This window comes from Oncorhynchus gorbuscha, linkage group LG01, assembly GCF_021184085.1.
Source record: "Oncorhynchus gorbuscha isolate QuinsamMale2020 ecotype Even-year linkage group LG01, OgorEven_v1.0, whole genome shotgun sequence".
NCBI classification, from domain to species: domain Eukaryota; kingdom Metazoa; phylum Chordata; class Actinopteri; order Salmoniformes; family Salmonidae; genus Oncorhynchus; species Oncorhynchus gorbuscha.
Window position 1 is genome coordinate 104,398,526 of NC_060173.1, and position 13,036 is coordinate 104,411,561.

The 13,036-nt window shown below is 43.7% G+C and overlaps 1 protein-coding gene across 7 annotated transcripts in view; it reads right to left on the reverse strand.

Annotated features, from left to right (window-relative positions):
- Window positions 1-13,036, reverse strand: part of LOC124048018 (diacylglycerol kinase beta-like) — a 169,696-nt gene that overhangs the window by 146,280 nt on the left and 10,380 nt on the right. The window contains exon 2 of one of the 7 annotated variants that reach the window (XM_046368398.1): window positions 8,046-8,243. The exons of the other annotated variants lie outside the window; for them this stretch is intronic. The gene's annotated coding sequence lies outside the window, so the exon portion shown is untranslated. The remainder of the gene's footprint in view (window positions 1-8,045; window positions 8,244-13,036) is intronic. 7 annotated transcript variants of the gene reach the window in all.

Sequence of the window (13,036 nt, forward strand, 5' to 3'; positions counted from 1 at the left end):
ATCAACCTATGACGTCAACACACTGTGTGAGAGGACAAAGCATACTGTTGATACACACCTGCATCCTAATCTCCTTCCTGGCAAAACAAGTATGCTGTGAGTAAGGCTTCTATTTTGAAGTCATTTCACAGGAAAGGGAGATCTTGTTACTTGGAGTTCCCCAAAAATTCATAGAATGATTATGATGTATGTCTATAAGTGACTGCAAGTCATCGCACCATATAGGACGACAGAGCATACTGTATGAGCACAATTATACAGAACAGGATACGGGGAAAACACCTCTGCACTCTAATTTCTCAGTCTGCATTACAAAACAAGACCTATTACCGCCTTCGTAGCCCACAGCCTTTGGTAGCGTGCCGCGTCGGTGGCGTGCCGCGTTGGCTTTGAAGACTATCTTGTCTTCAAAGCCCACAAAGAAGTTGTTTAATTTGTCTGGGAGTGAGACGGTGATGTCTGCGACGGGGCTGGTTTTCTTTTTGTAATCCGTGATTGTCTGTAGACCCTGCCTCATACGTCTTGTGTTTGAACCGTTGAATTGTGACACTTTGTCTCCATATTGACACTTTGCTTGTTTGATTGCCATACGGAGGGAATAACTACGCTGTTTGTATCCTGCCATATTCCCAGTTGCCTTGCCATGTTTAAATGCAGTGGTACGTGCGTTCCGTTTTGCACGGATGCTGCCATCAACCCACGGTTTCTGGTTAGGGAAGGTTTTAATAGTCACAGTGGGTACAACATCTCCTATACACTTCCTTATCAAATCGCCCATCGAGTCAGCGTATACATCAATTTTGTTCTCTGAGGCTACCCGGAATAAATCCCAGTCCACGTGATCGAAGCAATCTTGTGTAATCCGATTGTTCAGACCAGCGTTGGATAGACCTAAGCACGGGCGCTTCCTGTTTTAGTTTCTGCCTATAGGAGGGGAGCAATAAGATGAAGTCATGGTCAGATTTGACAAAAGGATGGCTGGGGAGGACCTTGTATGCATCGCAGAAGTAGCAATTGTCAAGCGTGTTACTCGCTCATGTACTGCAATTGATATACTGATAGAATTTAGGTAGCCTTGTTCTCAAATGAGCTTTGTTAAAATCCCCAGCTACAATCAATGCAGCTTCAGGATAAATGGTTTCCAGTTTGAATAAAATCCAGTGAAGTTCCTTGATGAAGGTCTTGGTTTCCGCTTGCGGTGGGATATGCACGGCTGTGACAATAATTGAGGAAAGTTCTCTAGGGAGATAATACGGTTGGCATTTGATTGTGAGGAATTCTAGGTCCGGTGAACAAAAAGGACTTTAGTTCCTGTATGTTGTTACAATTACACCATGAGTTGTTAATCATGAAACATACACCCCTGCCCTTCTTCTTATCGGAGAGATGTTTATTCCTGTCGGCGCGATGCATTGAAAATCCCGTTGCCTGTATGGACTCTGACAGCATGTCCCCAGCTAGCCATGTTTCCGTGAAACAGAATATGTTACAATCTCTTTGGAAAGCAACTCTGGCCCTGATTTCTTCGACTTTGTTAACTAGGGACTGGACATTAGCGAGTGATATACTCGGAAGCGGTGGGTGGTGTGCACGTACCCTCTCCTCCGATGGCATTGTTTTGGGTAGACCTCTGGAATCAGCTCAAATGCCCTGGGAGGTGCAGACAAAGGATCCTCTTTGGGAAAGTCATATTCCTGGTCGTAGTGCTGGATGTATGTAAGAACACTTAAGATTTTCTGGGCTTACAATGTAAGAAATAATACATGAAAAAAACTAAATACTGCAAAGTTTCCTAAGAACTAGAAGCAAAGCTGCCATCTCTATCGGTGCCATCTTCACATAAGAATACAGGAAGAAGAAAGAATACAGGAAGAAGAAAGAATACAGGAAGAAGGAAGAATACAGGAAGAAGGAAGAATACAGGAAGAAGGAAGAATACAGGAAGAAGGACTAGTAGTCCCCCTTGATGAATCCTGATGGAAGGAACAATGTGCAGTCATACACCCCTCCTTATTTCTCAATCAGAATCTAGCTTTTAACTTGTCAGTACTCACTGAGAAAAAGCCCACACAGACAGAGTCAATCAAACTGTGCTTTTGCCAGAACTCCTTCTCTGCTCAGTGTTCTAATGGTCTGTGGTGACTCATTCAGCCATTCAGGCTCTCAATGAGTGGATATTAACACCTCTGTGTTCATACTCAGTCTCTCGTCTCTGTAGTCTCCCAGCTCTGCAGAGCACTACGGTGTTCTACACTGTATGCCCTATACTGTATGTCTGTCTGAGACAATGGTGACTCAGAGGTGTTCTGTGTACTTACAACTCAAGACCTTTACTTACTGTAAACTTTAATATTTCATTTGGCTGAGAGGTTTTTTTTAGTGATGTGTTGGTGTGATTTTAAAATGAAATGGGAAGAAAAAGATTTGACATTTAAATAAGTCTCCTTCTCTCTCCCTTGCATTCACTCACTCACTCACTCGCGCACGCACACACACACACACACACACACACACACACACACACACACACACACACACACACACACACACACACACACACACACACACACACACACACACACACACACACACACACACACACACACACACACACACACACACACACACACACACACACACACACACACACACACACACACACACACACACATACCTTATACACATTTACCTACAGTCTTTCTTTTGAGCACAACTATCAAGGTAATAATACTAGAGGTATTTTATATAGCGCTTTTCATACAGAATCTCAGTCACTTTAAAAAAACAAACACAAAAACTAAATCAGGAAGCTGTCAGTTGCTGGGAGATGGTCTTACATAGTCAGATGAAGATGCAGTTCACCAAAGGAATATGTTAAGAAGTGGTATTGATTGCCAAGCCAGGGAGGGAGAAATAACGGTCAGACAGACAGGCTCGGAGCGCTTCATCAGACACCTCTGTCTTTCAACCACTCACACTCCTCTTCCACCTGGATGCATGTGTCCACATTCTGAGGGCACCATCCGCCACCCACTGATCTGCACCAAACTGTTATTCCCCACCAAGGGTAGCCTGGTCCCAGGTCTGTTTGTGCTGTCTTGACGGTATTCAGGGGCAAGACAGCACAAACAGATCTGGGACCAGGCTACTTTTACACTGCCAAGGGAAACAAACTCTACTGTCACTCCCTAGTTCTATTACGACCACGGCAAAATGTTTTCCGTTTCTCTCCCATGCTAGCCTATATCTCTATATGGCAGTCGAGTCAAACAAGGCCCCCTGATATTAATAATAAAATATGCAATTCAGTGTTCAGTATGTGCATGTGATTATGTGTGTATGTGATTTGCAAAGGAATTGAACCCATGACTTTTGTGTTACTAATTATGCCATCTCCCTATAACTAGTTCAAGTGCAATCAAGTGCTAAAATTAATCAACAGGACACTGTTCTCAACAGGGACAGAGTGATTAGCTCATGGTTACTATGAAAGAAGCACCTAGCACAGAAGAGTATGTCTTTATTGCCAATCAGGTCTTAAATCTTAATAGTCACGTAATCATCACACGCCATTGAGTGTTAACACAGCACTTACGGATCTCTGTAGGTGATGACATATTCTTTTTCAAAGCCTCTCGAGCCATACTGAAGTTACACGGACTGACTGGATCAGAAAGTCAACAGTCAACTAGCAACCTGCAGTCTCCATTTTGGAAATTAAATTCCAATCGCATTCTATTTTAAGGGGTATCAAATCACGTTTTACTGAAAATAATCAGGACTTTCAGAAAACAGCCATTCAAAATGTCTGAAGAAGGACCGGCAAAACATCTGAAGAACAATCAAGGACTAGGGAGAGAAGGAGTGACGGACACAGAGTGTGCTGCACCTCACCAGCACCTACTGAAACGTGCAGGGATAACTGTGCAACATGTGCACTGGAGTGAGATGTTTATTTCGCCTGAATGGCTGAATGTTAGAGAGACATCAATGCCAAATTAGGACACTGATCACCACGACGATAAAAGGAGAAGGAGAGGAGGTAGAGAAAAGTCCTGCAGGGGCAGTGACATCTCCTTCTCTAGAGAGAGATGGAGGGGGGAGGGAGCAAGAGAGGGTGAGGGCGAGAGAGGGAGAAAGAGGGCTGAGAATGCATGGAGGGGTAGTTTGAAAGAGCATAATCAGTCAAAGGTAATGAGAACACAGCAAATGCCAGACCGGCACAGTCAGGGCCCAAATCCACAAAGTGTCTCAGTGCTGATCTAGGATACATTCAGCCTTTAAGATCATAGTGAATAGGATCAAATAAACAGGGAAGGACCTGATCCTAGAATGATGCGATGCAGGATCCCCTCTTCAGAAAGTGACTGTGCGCTAGTCATGATAAAAGCACCACAACGTCTCCCTGTCAGTCAGTATAGGCCCCGACGTGACCCTCTACCTGCTGTCAGCTTGGAGTGATGTGTGTGTGTGTGTGTGTGTGTGTGTGTGTGTGTGTGTGTGTGTGTGTGTGTGTGTGTGTGTGTGTGTGTGTGTGTGTGTGTGTGTGTGTGTGTGTGTGTGTGTGTGTGTGTGTGTGTGTGTGTGTGTGTGTGTGTGTGTGTGTGTGTGTGTGTGTGTGTGTGTGTGTGTGTGATGGTGGGACTAGATGGTGAGAGAGAGAGAGAGAGAGAGAGAGAGAGAGAGAGAGAGAGAGAGAGAGAGAGAGAGAGAGAGAGAGAGAGAGAGAGAGAGAGAGAGAGAGAGAGAGAGAGGTCATAGCCTGAAAGGACATGCCCCAAGAGTCCATGGGGTGACGTGAGAAAGACAGAGAGTGTGTCTCACCACAGCAGGTCAGGAACAAAGAAAAATCTATAACAATTAATCTTAGACCATTTCATAAGCATCTGAGTTGATTCTTTTATCTGTGGATAATCATTTTCAGAGTAGAGAACACATGATTTGGTGTGACTCAAAATTAGATCAAATTCTACAATGATCCAGAAAAAAAGGACCTTGTGCATTTCAGGTAAAATAATAACCCAATGTGTATATCCCAGGACAAATTAGCTGGCAACAGCAAGCTAGCTAGCTAAATATCCATTCCTTTTTAATGTGTTTCAGCCTGTCCCCAAATTCATATAAATGGTTCAGAGTTCCTTTTGATATTTCAATCTGCGTGTCTTGGATCGTATCTGGTGTAGATGTACAAAATCAACATGCGCACGATGGCACACGGGGATGCGCATGCATGTCCGGTCTAGTCAGCATGTAAGTTAGCAAACAGAAAAAACATTTGATTTCCCCCCACTGGGGCGGCAGGTAGCCTAGCTGTTAGAGCGTTGGCTTAGTAACCAAAGGGTTGCAAGATCAATCCCTGGGCTGACAAGGTATAAATCTGTCAATCTGCCCCTGAACAAGGCAGTTACCCACTAGGCCATCATTGAAAATAATAAGTCATTCTTAACTACCTTGCCTCGTTAAATAAAGGGTATAAAATACAGACATACACATTTAACCTTTATTTTTGTGGTATCCAATTATATTTGTGGTATCCAATTGTTAGTAGCTACTATCTTGTCTCATCACAACCTACACCTCCTGTACGGACTCGGGAGAGACAATGGTTGAAAGTCATGCGTCCTTCGATACACAACCCAATTAAGCCGCACTGCTTCTTAACACAGTGCGCATCCAACCCGGAAGCGCGCTGTGTCGGAAGAAACACTGTGCACCTGGAAACCTTGGTTAGAGTGCACATTGCCCGGCCCGCCACAGGAGTCGCTGGTGCACGATGAGACAAGGATATCCCTACCAGCCAAACCCTCCCTAACGACGCTAGGCCAATTGTGCATCGTCCCACGGACCATTACGAAAGAGCCTGGGCGTAAACCCAGAGTCTCTAGTGGCACAGCGCCACCCGGGAGGCCTCCATTTAACCTTTATTTAACTTGGCAAGTCAGTTAAGAACAAATTTGCATTTACACTGGCCAAACCCGTATGATGCTGGGCCAATTATGCACCACCCTAAGGGAATCGGTTGTGATACAGCCTGGATTTGAACTAGGGTGTCTGTAGTGACACCTCTAGCACTGAGATGCAGGGTCTTAGACCGCTGCACCACTCAGGAGCCCAATACACAATAAGGGTTTCAGTAAATAAACAAAAATGAAAATAACATACTTAGCTAGCCACCGTACTTGTCATCTGCCCTCTTGGTGCGGTCATCGGCTATAGCTGGGCTTCTGCTATAGCTAAATAACTCATGTAACTCTAAATAACTCTTTGTTTCAAAACCTCTTGGCTATATTCTGTGTGAAATATGGTTGAATGTCACCATAGTTAACAGAAGAAGAAAAAAAAGCTCCAAAATCTTTGTGTTGATGAGAGGAAACACTTGAAGTCTTTGTGGCCTGGTCAGTTCTTTCAGTTTTGCCCAAAGGATTTTGTGTTGTGTGTTGCTTCCCTTTCAAAAAAGCCTAGAGGGAGGGACATGACCTGAGCACGAAGCACCTCCCCACGCAAAAAATGGTCACCTTGTATATTCTACAATGAATCTGCCGATAGGAACCTCGCTGAATGACGTCCAATGGCTCTATCAAACAATGACAACCATATATATACACAACGTGTACAGCGCGGTCAGTATAACATAGATGCTTCGCAAAATTTCTAAGGGGGGACAATTTTTTTTTTTGCCCGTGCTACTGATGGGCCTGCTAATACAGGACTTATAAAGGTCCAGTGCACTGCTTTTGGGGAAATATTTTTCTTCAATATATATATTTATATTTATAAATACACATTTTCAAATTCAGATTTTTCAGGGGGTGCTGCAGCACTCACAGCACCCCTACGTCCTGCAGCTATGCCCAGGATGAAAGTCCCCTTTAAATAACTTCCAATCAAATATCAGACCTACAGGATGTTATCACAACACAACCTCTGCTACCCAGAGATGTGAGACAACGGGGGTTGGACATTCTCTCTCTCTTTGTCTCTTTCTTTCTCTAGTTCTTTCTTTTTCTCTCTCTCTCTCTCTCTCTCTCTCTCTCTCTCTCTCTCTCTCTCTCTCTCTCTCTCTCTCTCTCTCTCTCTCTCTCTCTCTCTCTCTCTCTCTCTCTTTCTCTCTCTCGGCTATAAAAAGCCAGCTGACATTTACTCCTGAGGTGCTGACCTGTTGCACCCTCGACATCCACAATGATTACTATTATTTGACCCTGCTGGTCATCTATGAACATTTGAACATCTTGGGCATGTTATGTTATAATCTCCACCCGGCAAAGCCAGAAGAGGACTGGCCACCCCACATAGCCTGGTTCCTCTCTAGGTTTCTTCCTAGGTTCTGGCCTTTCTAGGGAGTTTTTCCTAGCCACCGTGCTTCTACACCTGCATTGCTTGCTATGTAAGAAGGTATGGCAGAGTAGACCAGTGGTTGGAGTGGTGGACTAGTAACCGGAACGTTACAAGTTCAAATCGCCGAGCTGACAAGGTACAAATCTGTCATTCTGCCCCTGAACAGGCAGTTAACCCACTGTTACTAGGCCGTCATTGAAAATAAGAATTTGTTCTTAACTGACTTTCCTAGATAAATAAAGGTAAAAAATATAAAAAAATACATTTGATTTGATTTGGAGAGATAATGCAGCATTCCTAAGCAACAAGCTCTCAGTCTCACTGCAGAATTAGATGTTCATCCACATTCTCCAAATTTCAAAGTTTAGGCACTCATTCCAAATGTTTGGGATAGGGTTAAAACCCTAAATAAAAAAATAGCGACCATAACTAGGATTGAACACGCAACCTTCTGATCCAGAGTCACACCCACCCACCACCCCCAGTCTACAATGCCCTAGTGAAACCCAAGCATCCTCAGGACAATCTTGAATAACCTGGATGATTAGAAGATGACAGACATGGTAGCTCTGCTCCTAGCTCCTAAGGAACTTTGCAGTGTTTTGTTTTTTTGTGTTTTAAATCATACATTATTAGAAACCCAGAAGGTTTATTGAGTTATTACATACAGCCGGAAATAACTTTTGGATATCAGAGCGAAGGTAACTCACCAGCATTACGACCAGAAATACAGCTTTCCCGAATTGGATCCTTTGTTCGTACCCCCCAGGGCATCTGAACTTATCCCAGAGGCTGCTCCAAGACGCCGCTGGTGGAGAAGAGGTATTCAGAGTAGACTTCTAGTCCAACTCAGGAGGCGTGCACACCATTCACCGCTTCCGGGTATACTACTTGTAGATGTTCAGTCCCTGGACAATAAAGTAGACAAGCTCAGGGCGAGGATCACTTTCCAGAGAGACATCAGGGACTCCAACATACTCTGATAAGGGCTATTTCACCTGACCTCAACCCAATTGAGATGGTTTGGGATGAGTTGGACAGAAGAGTGAAGGAAAAGAAGCCAACAAGTTCTCAGCATATGTGGAAACTCCTTCAATACTGTTGGAAAACCATGCCAGGTGAAGCTGGTTGAGAGAATGCCAAGAGTGTGCAAGCCTACCCTAGCGCCTCTAGTGGCTGGTTTTGAAGGTCAAAATGGAGGTCCAGATGACTTTCTGAGCCAAAGATTCTTAGTAAAGAATGGTTCAGCATGATCTACCACATAACACAACAGCCCTGTGTCTCTACCTGGACTGCATGTGGCAGAATCACAGCCCAATCTTCAAACAACTGCAATTTTGTAGAGCACTTAGTGTTTAAAGCAAGGCAAAGAAGGCAACCGAGAAAAACATTTCTATGAGTAAACAAATGTATCCGTTTTGATTATATAACAGGTTCTTTGTAGTTTTCTACTGCACTTTGCGTATGGTCTACAAGGCTAAAACATGATGAGCCTCAAACAAAATAATATCCAAAAAAGAATTGCTCTGAAGGACATTTTTCCTATAATTTACAGAGTCAAGGATTCTTTCTGAGTCTGCAAAATACATTTTCAGGTTATCATGACTAACGAACACTAACACACAATTCTATCTCGTATGCCCTGAACCTATGAGGTCACTCTGGGCCTGAGCATCAGTAGGGTATTGTTCTCATCCATCTAGTATCAGTTCTGTGAATCTGTGCTCAGCTCTACTTAAAATCTCAGCCTTGCCATAAGGGAGCGGGACTAATACCCAATGTGAATGACACACACGCCTGGACTGAAACACAGAGGAAAGAGCATCAAGCATTGAGTTGTAGTATACAGGTCCGTCTGATAGGTATTGAATCACTTGAGCCCTGCTCATTGAGGTGCTTCCTGCTTTAGCCATTCAGTCATGCTCATTATCACCTACAGTAGCTCGTTACTCTTGTGCCGATGACCGTAAACAAACCATGAATTGGAGGTTTGGACACATTGGCCTTTTCTCAATTGGATTTGCTCAACCTCCTGCGTCCTCTCTTCTCTGGCCCCCTTTTGAAAGATAATCTAGGAGAGGGCTAGTAGACGAAAATGAGCTTGTATGAAATGAGACTCCTTCTCCAATCGCGCGTCATCAGACAAATGACGTTTAACATGGTGGAATCCCAAAATAAATGTATAAAATTATTTAAAAAATAATTTAGTTAGTAGTGCAACATATTTTATAGATAAAAGGATAAGTAGCATATCATTTTTAAATGTTTGCAAGTTTTTCGAGAAAACAATAGCTGATTCAAAGGGGGTGAGACAGATTTCTAAACTATTCCACAAAGGACTCGGGTAGGAGACACTTGTGCTTACTCGCCAAAAGGAGGATATCGAGGAGGGAAGGACTGTCTTTTGTTTGCCAATTAATGAATTGACACTCTCCTCGACCACTCGACCACTTATAGGTTTCTGGGTCACGGAGGAGAGACTTTTTCCAAAATGATAAAAGGCCACTGACACTGGCTGGTGGTAAAAATCTCCTGGCATGAAGCTTCTATTCTCACTAAAGGCCAGTCACGATTGACACTGTTTAGGATAGTCTCTATGTGATACATCCCTAATAACCAAACTGGAATTTTGTGGCTCTAAAACATATAGCTAAAAACAGACTCTTTACTCGGGACTTTGTTGAAACAGCTTTGAAAGCGATTACAGCCTTGAGTCTTCTTGGGTATGACATGACACACTTTGCAAACTTGGGGAGTTTCTCCCATTCTCCTCTGCAGATCCTCTCAAGCTCTGTTATGTTGGATGGGGAGCGTGGTTGCACAGCTATTTGCAGGTCTCTCCAGAGATGTTTCAATAGGTTTAAGTCCAGGCTCTGGCTGGGTCCTCTCAATGACATTCAAAGACTTGTCCCAAAGCCACTTCTGCATTGTCTTGGCTGTGTGCTTAGGGTCGGTGTCCTGTTGGAAGGTGAACCTTCCCCCCAGTCTGAGGTCTTGAGCACTCTAGAGCAGGTTTTTATCAAGGATCTCTCCATACTTTGCTTCGTTCATCTTTGCCTTGATTCTAAATACTCTCAAAGTCCCTGCCGCTGAAAAACAACCCCACAGCATGATGCTGCCACCACCATGCTTCACAGTAGGGATGGTGCCAGGTTTCCTCCAGATGTGATAAGAGCGTCTGCTAAATGACTTAAATGTAAATGTAAATGTGACGCTTGGAATTCAGACCAAATAGTTAAATCCAGGTTTCATCAGACCAGAGCATTTTGTTTCTCATGGTCTGGGAGTCTTTGTGCCTTTTGGCAAACTTCAAGCAGGCTATCATGTGCCTTTTACTGAGGAGTGGCTTCCATCTGGCCACTCTACCACACTGATTGGTGGAGTGCTGCAGAGATGGGTGTCCTTCTGGAAGGTTCTCCCATCTCCACAGAGGAGCTCTAGAGCTCTGTCAGAGTGACGATCGAGTTCTTGGTCACCTCCCTGACCATGGCCCTTCTCCCTCGATTGCTCAGTTTGGCTGGGCGGCCAGCTCTAGAAAGAGTCTTAGTGGTTCCAAACTTCTTCCATTTAAGAATGATGGAGGCCACTGTGTTCTTGGGGACCTTCAATGCTGCAAACATTTGTCATTATGGGGTATTGTGTGTAGATTGCTGAGTATTTAAAAAAAATCAATTTTAGAATAAGGCTGTAACGTAACAAAATGTGGAAAGAATCTACGGGTCTGAATACTTCCCGAGTGCTCTGTAGCTAACCATTACGAACACCATGAAATGTACTTCAACTTTCCCCACTTACTGGATGCTGTTTGAGATGAATGAATTTCATTTGATGTAGTGACACGTTATGAGGAAAGGGGTACAGACCAAGGGCAAAGTTCAAAGTTCAAGTAAAATCTTTAATCTCCTGTTAGTCTAATGAGAGAACTGGGGCATGGTCTACCTTGGGGCTCTGGTCTGAGGGAGCTTGAACTTTGCTCATAAATGGTTTTGCCCATGATTTGTTATGTCTGTCGGCACTTCAGACTGGATGCAAACAGTCACACACACACACACACACACACACACACACACACACACACACACACACACACACACACACACACACACACACACACACACACACACACACACACACACACACACACACACACACACACACACACACACACACACACACACACACACACACACTTTCCTCTTCCTTGTCCCAAACAGAGTTGCCCCCTGTCATCCATGTAATCACAACTCAACATTGTCATCTCTCTAATTGGTGACTTGTATTTAGTGTCTTCCCAACTCCTGATCACACACCATTTAGTATGAATGTTTTTTATTCAGCTTTCTCCCCCCTGTACACCTCCTCAGCTGAGCAAGCAGCAGAGCTCTGCAGCCACTAGGCTGTTAGGGCTCTCTATTCTCCTGGGGGGGAAGCCTCAGAAATACCACCAGTATTTATGGAGGGGCTGCTGGGTGTTATGGCAACAGGGGGGATTGGTTTTAAGTGGTGGAGCCGTGCGTGTCGTGGCGGTGGTGAAGCCAAGCTACAGTGTACTGTACTAGATACTAAAGGCCATGCATGGGCAAGCAAGACTAGGCCTGTTCACATCCCTAGCCTCTGGTTGTTCCTTATCCCTTCTGGACAGCTCTAATGTATAATTTTACTGCTATTACTGCTATTATCTACAATACTATTGTCTTAATGTGACAGCCCCTTGACCGTGGACCGTTGATAAACTTCCCAAGAGAGAAAGCAACAATATGTTAACCAAGATAGATATAATACAGTTGTTCGAGCTATAGAATTAGAATGAGTAGAACAGCATTCCCCATTCAAAGGCAAAGATGATTGGCTATAACCATATAATTAAAAATACTATAATGGACATAGAACTTCATTCTAATTCAATGGTTACAGCTGAACATGTTTGCCTTTTCTGATAGCTGGGCTTAATCAAATCAAATCAAATCGCTTGCGGCGAATACAACAATACAGTAACCAACAATACAGTGAAATGCTTACTTACAAGCCTTTAACCAACAATGCAGTTTTAAGAAAATACCCCCCAAAAAGTAAGAGATAAGAATAACAAATAATTAAAGAGCAGCAGTGAAAAAATATATATATATTTTACCTTTATTTAACTAGGCAAGTCAGTTAATTAAGAACAATTATTTTTTATTTTTTTCAATGACAGCCTAGGAACAGTGGGTTAACTGCCTGTTCAGGGGCAGAACAACAGAGTTGTACCTTGTCAGCTCAGGGATTTGAACTTGCAACCTTCCAGTTACAAGTCCAAAGTTCTAACCACTAGGCTACCCTGCCGCTCATAAAATAACAATAGCGGGGTACCGGGGGTACCAGTACAGAATCCATGTGTCAATGTGTCAATGTGCGGGGTCACCGGTGTCGAGGTAATTGAGGTAATTATGTACATGTACTGTAGGTAGAGTTATAAAAGTGGCTATGCATAGATAGTAACAGAGAGTAGTAGCAGCGTGGGGGGGGGTACAAAAAGTCTGGGTAGACATTTGATTAGCATTTCAGGAGCCTTATGGCTTCCTTCAGGTGCGTGGATTATCGAGACTCAATCACCGTTATCCGCTTCCCTTAGTCCAGCCTTCGTGCTTTACTAAGTTGGACCTTCGTAACGCTACCATCTCGTCGAAGCTGTTCAGAAGCCTCGTGGACCTAGACTTGGCAC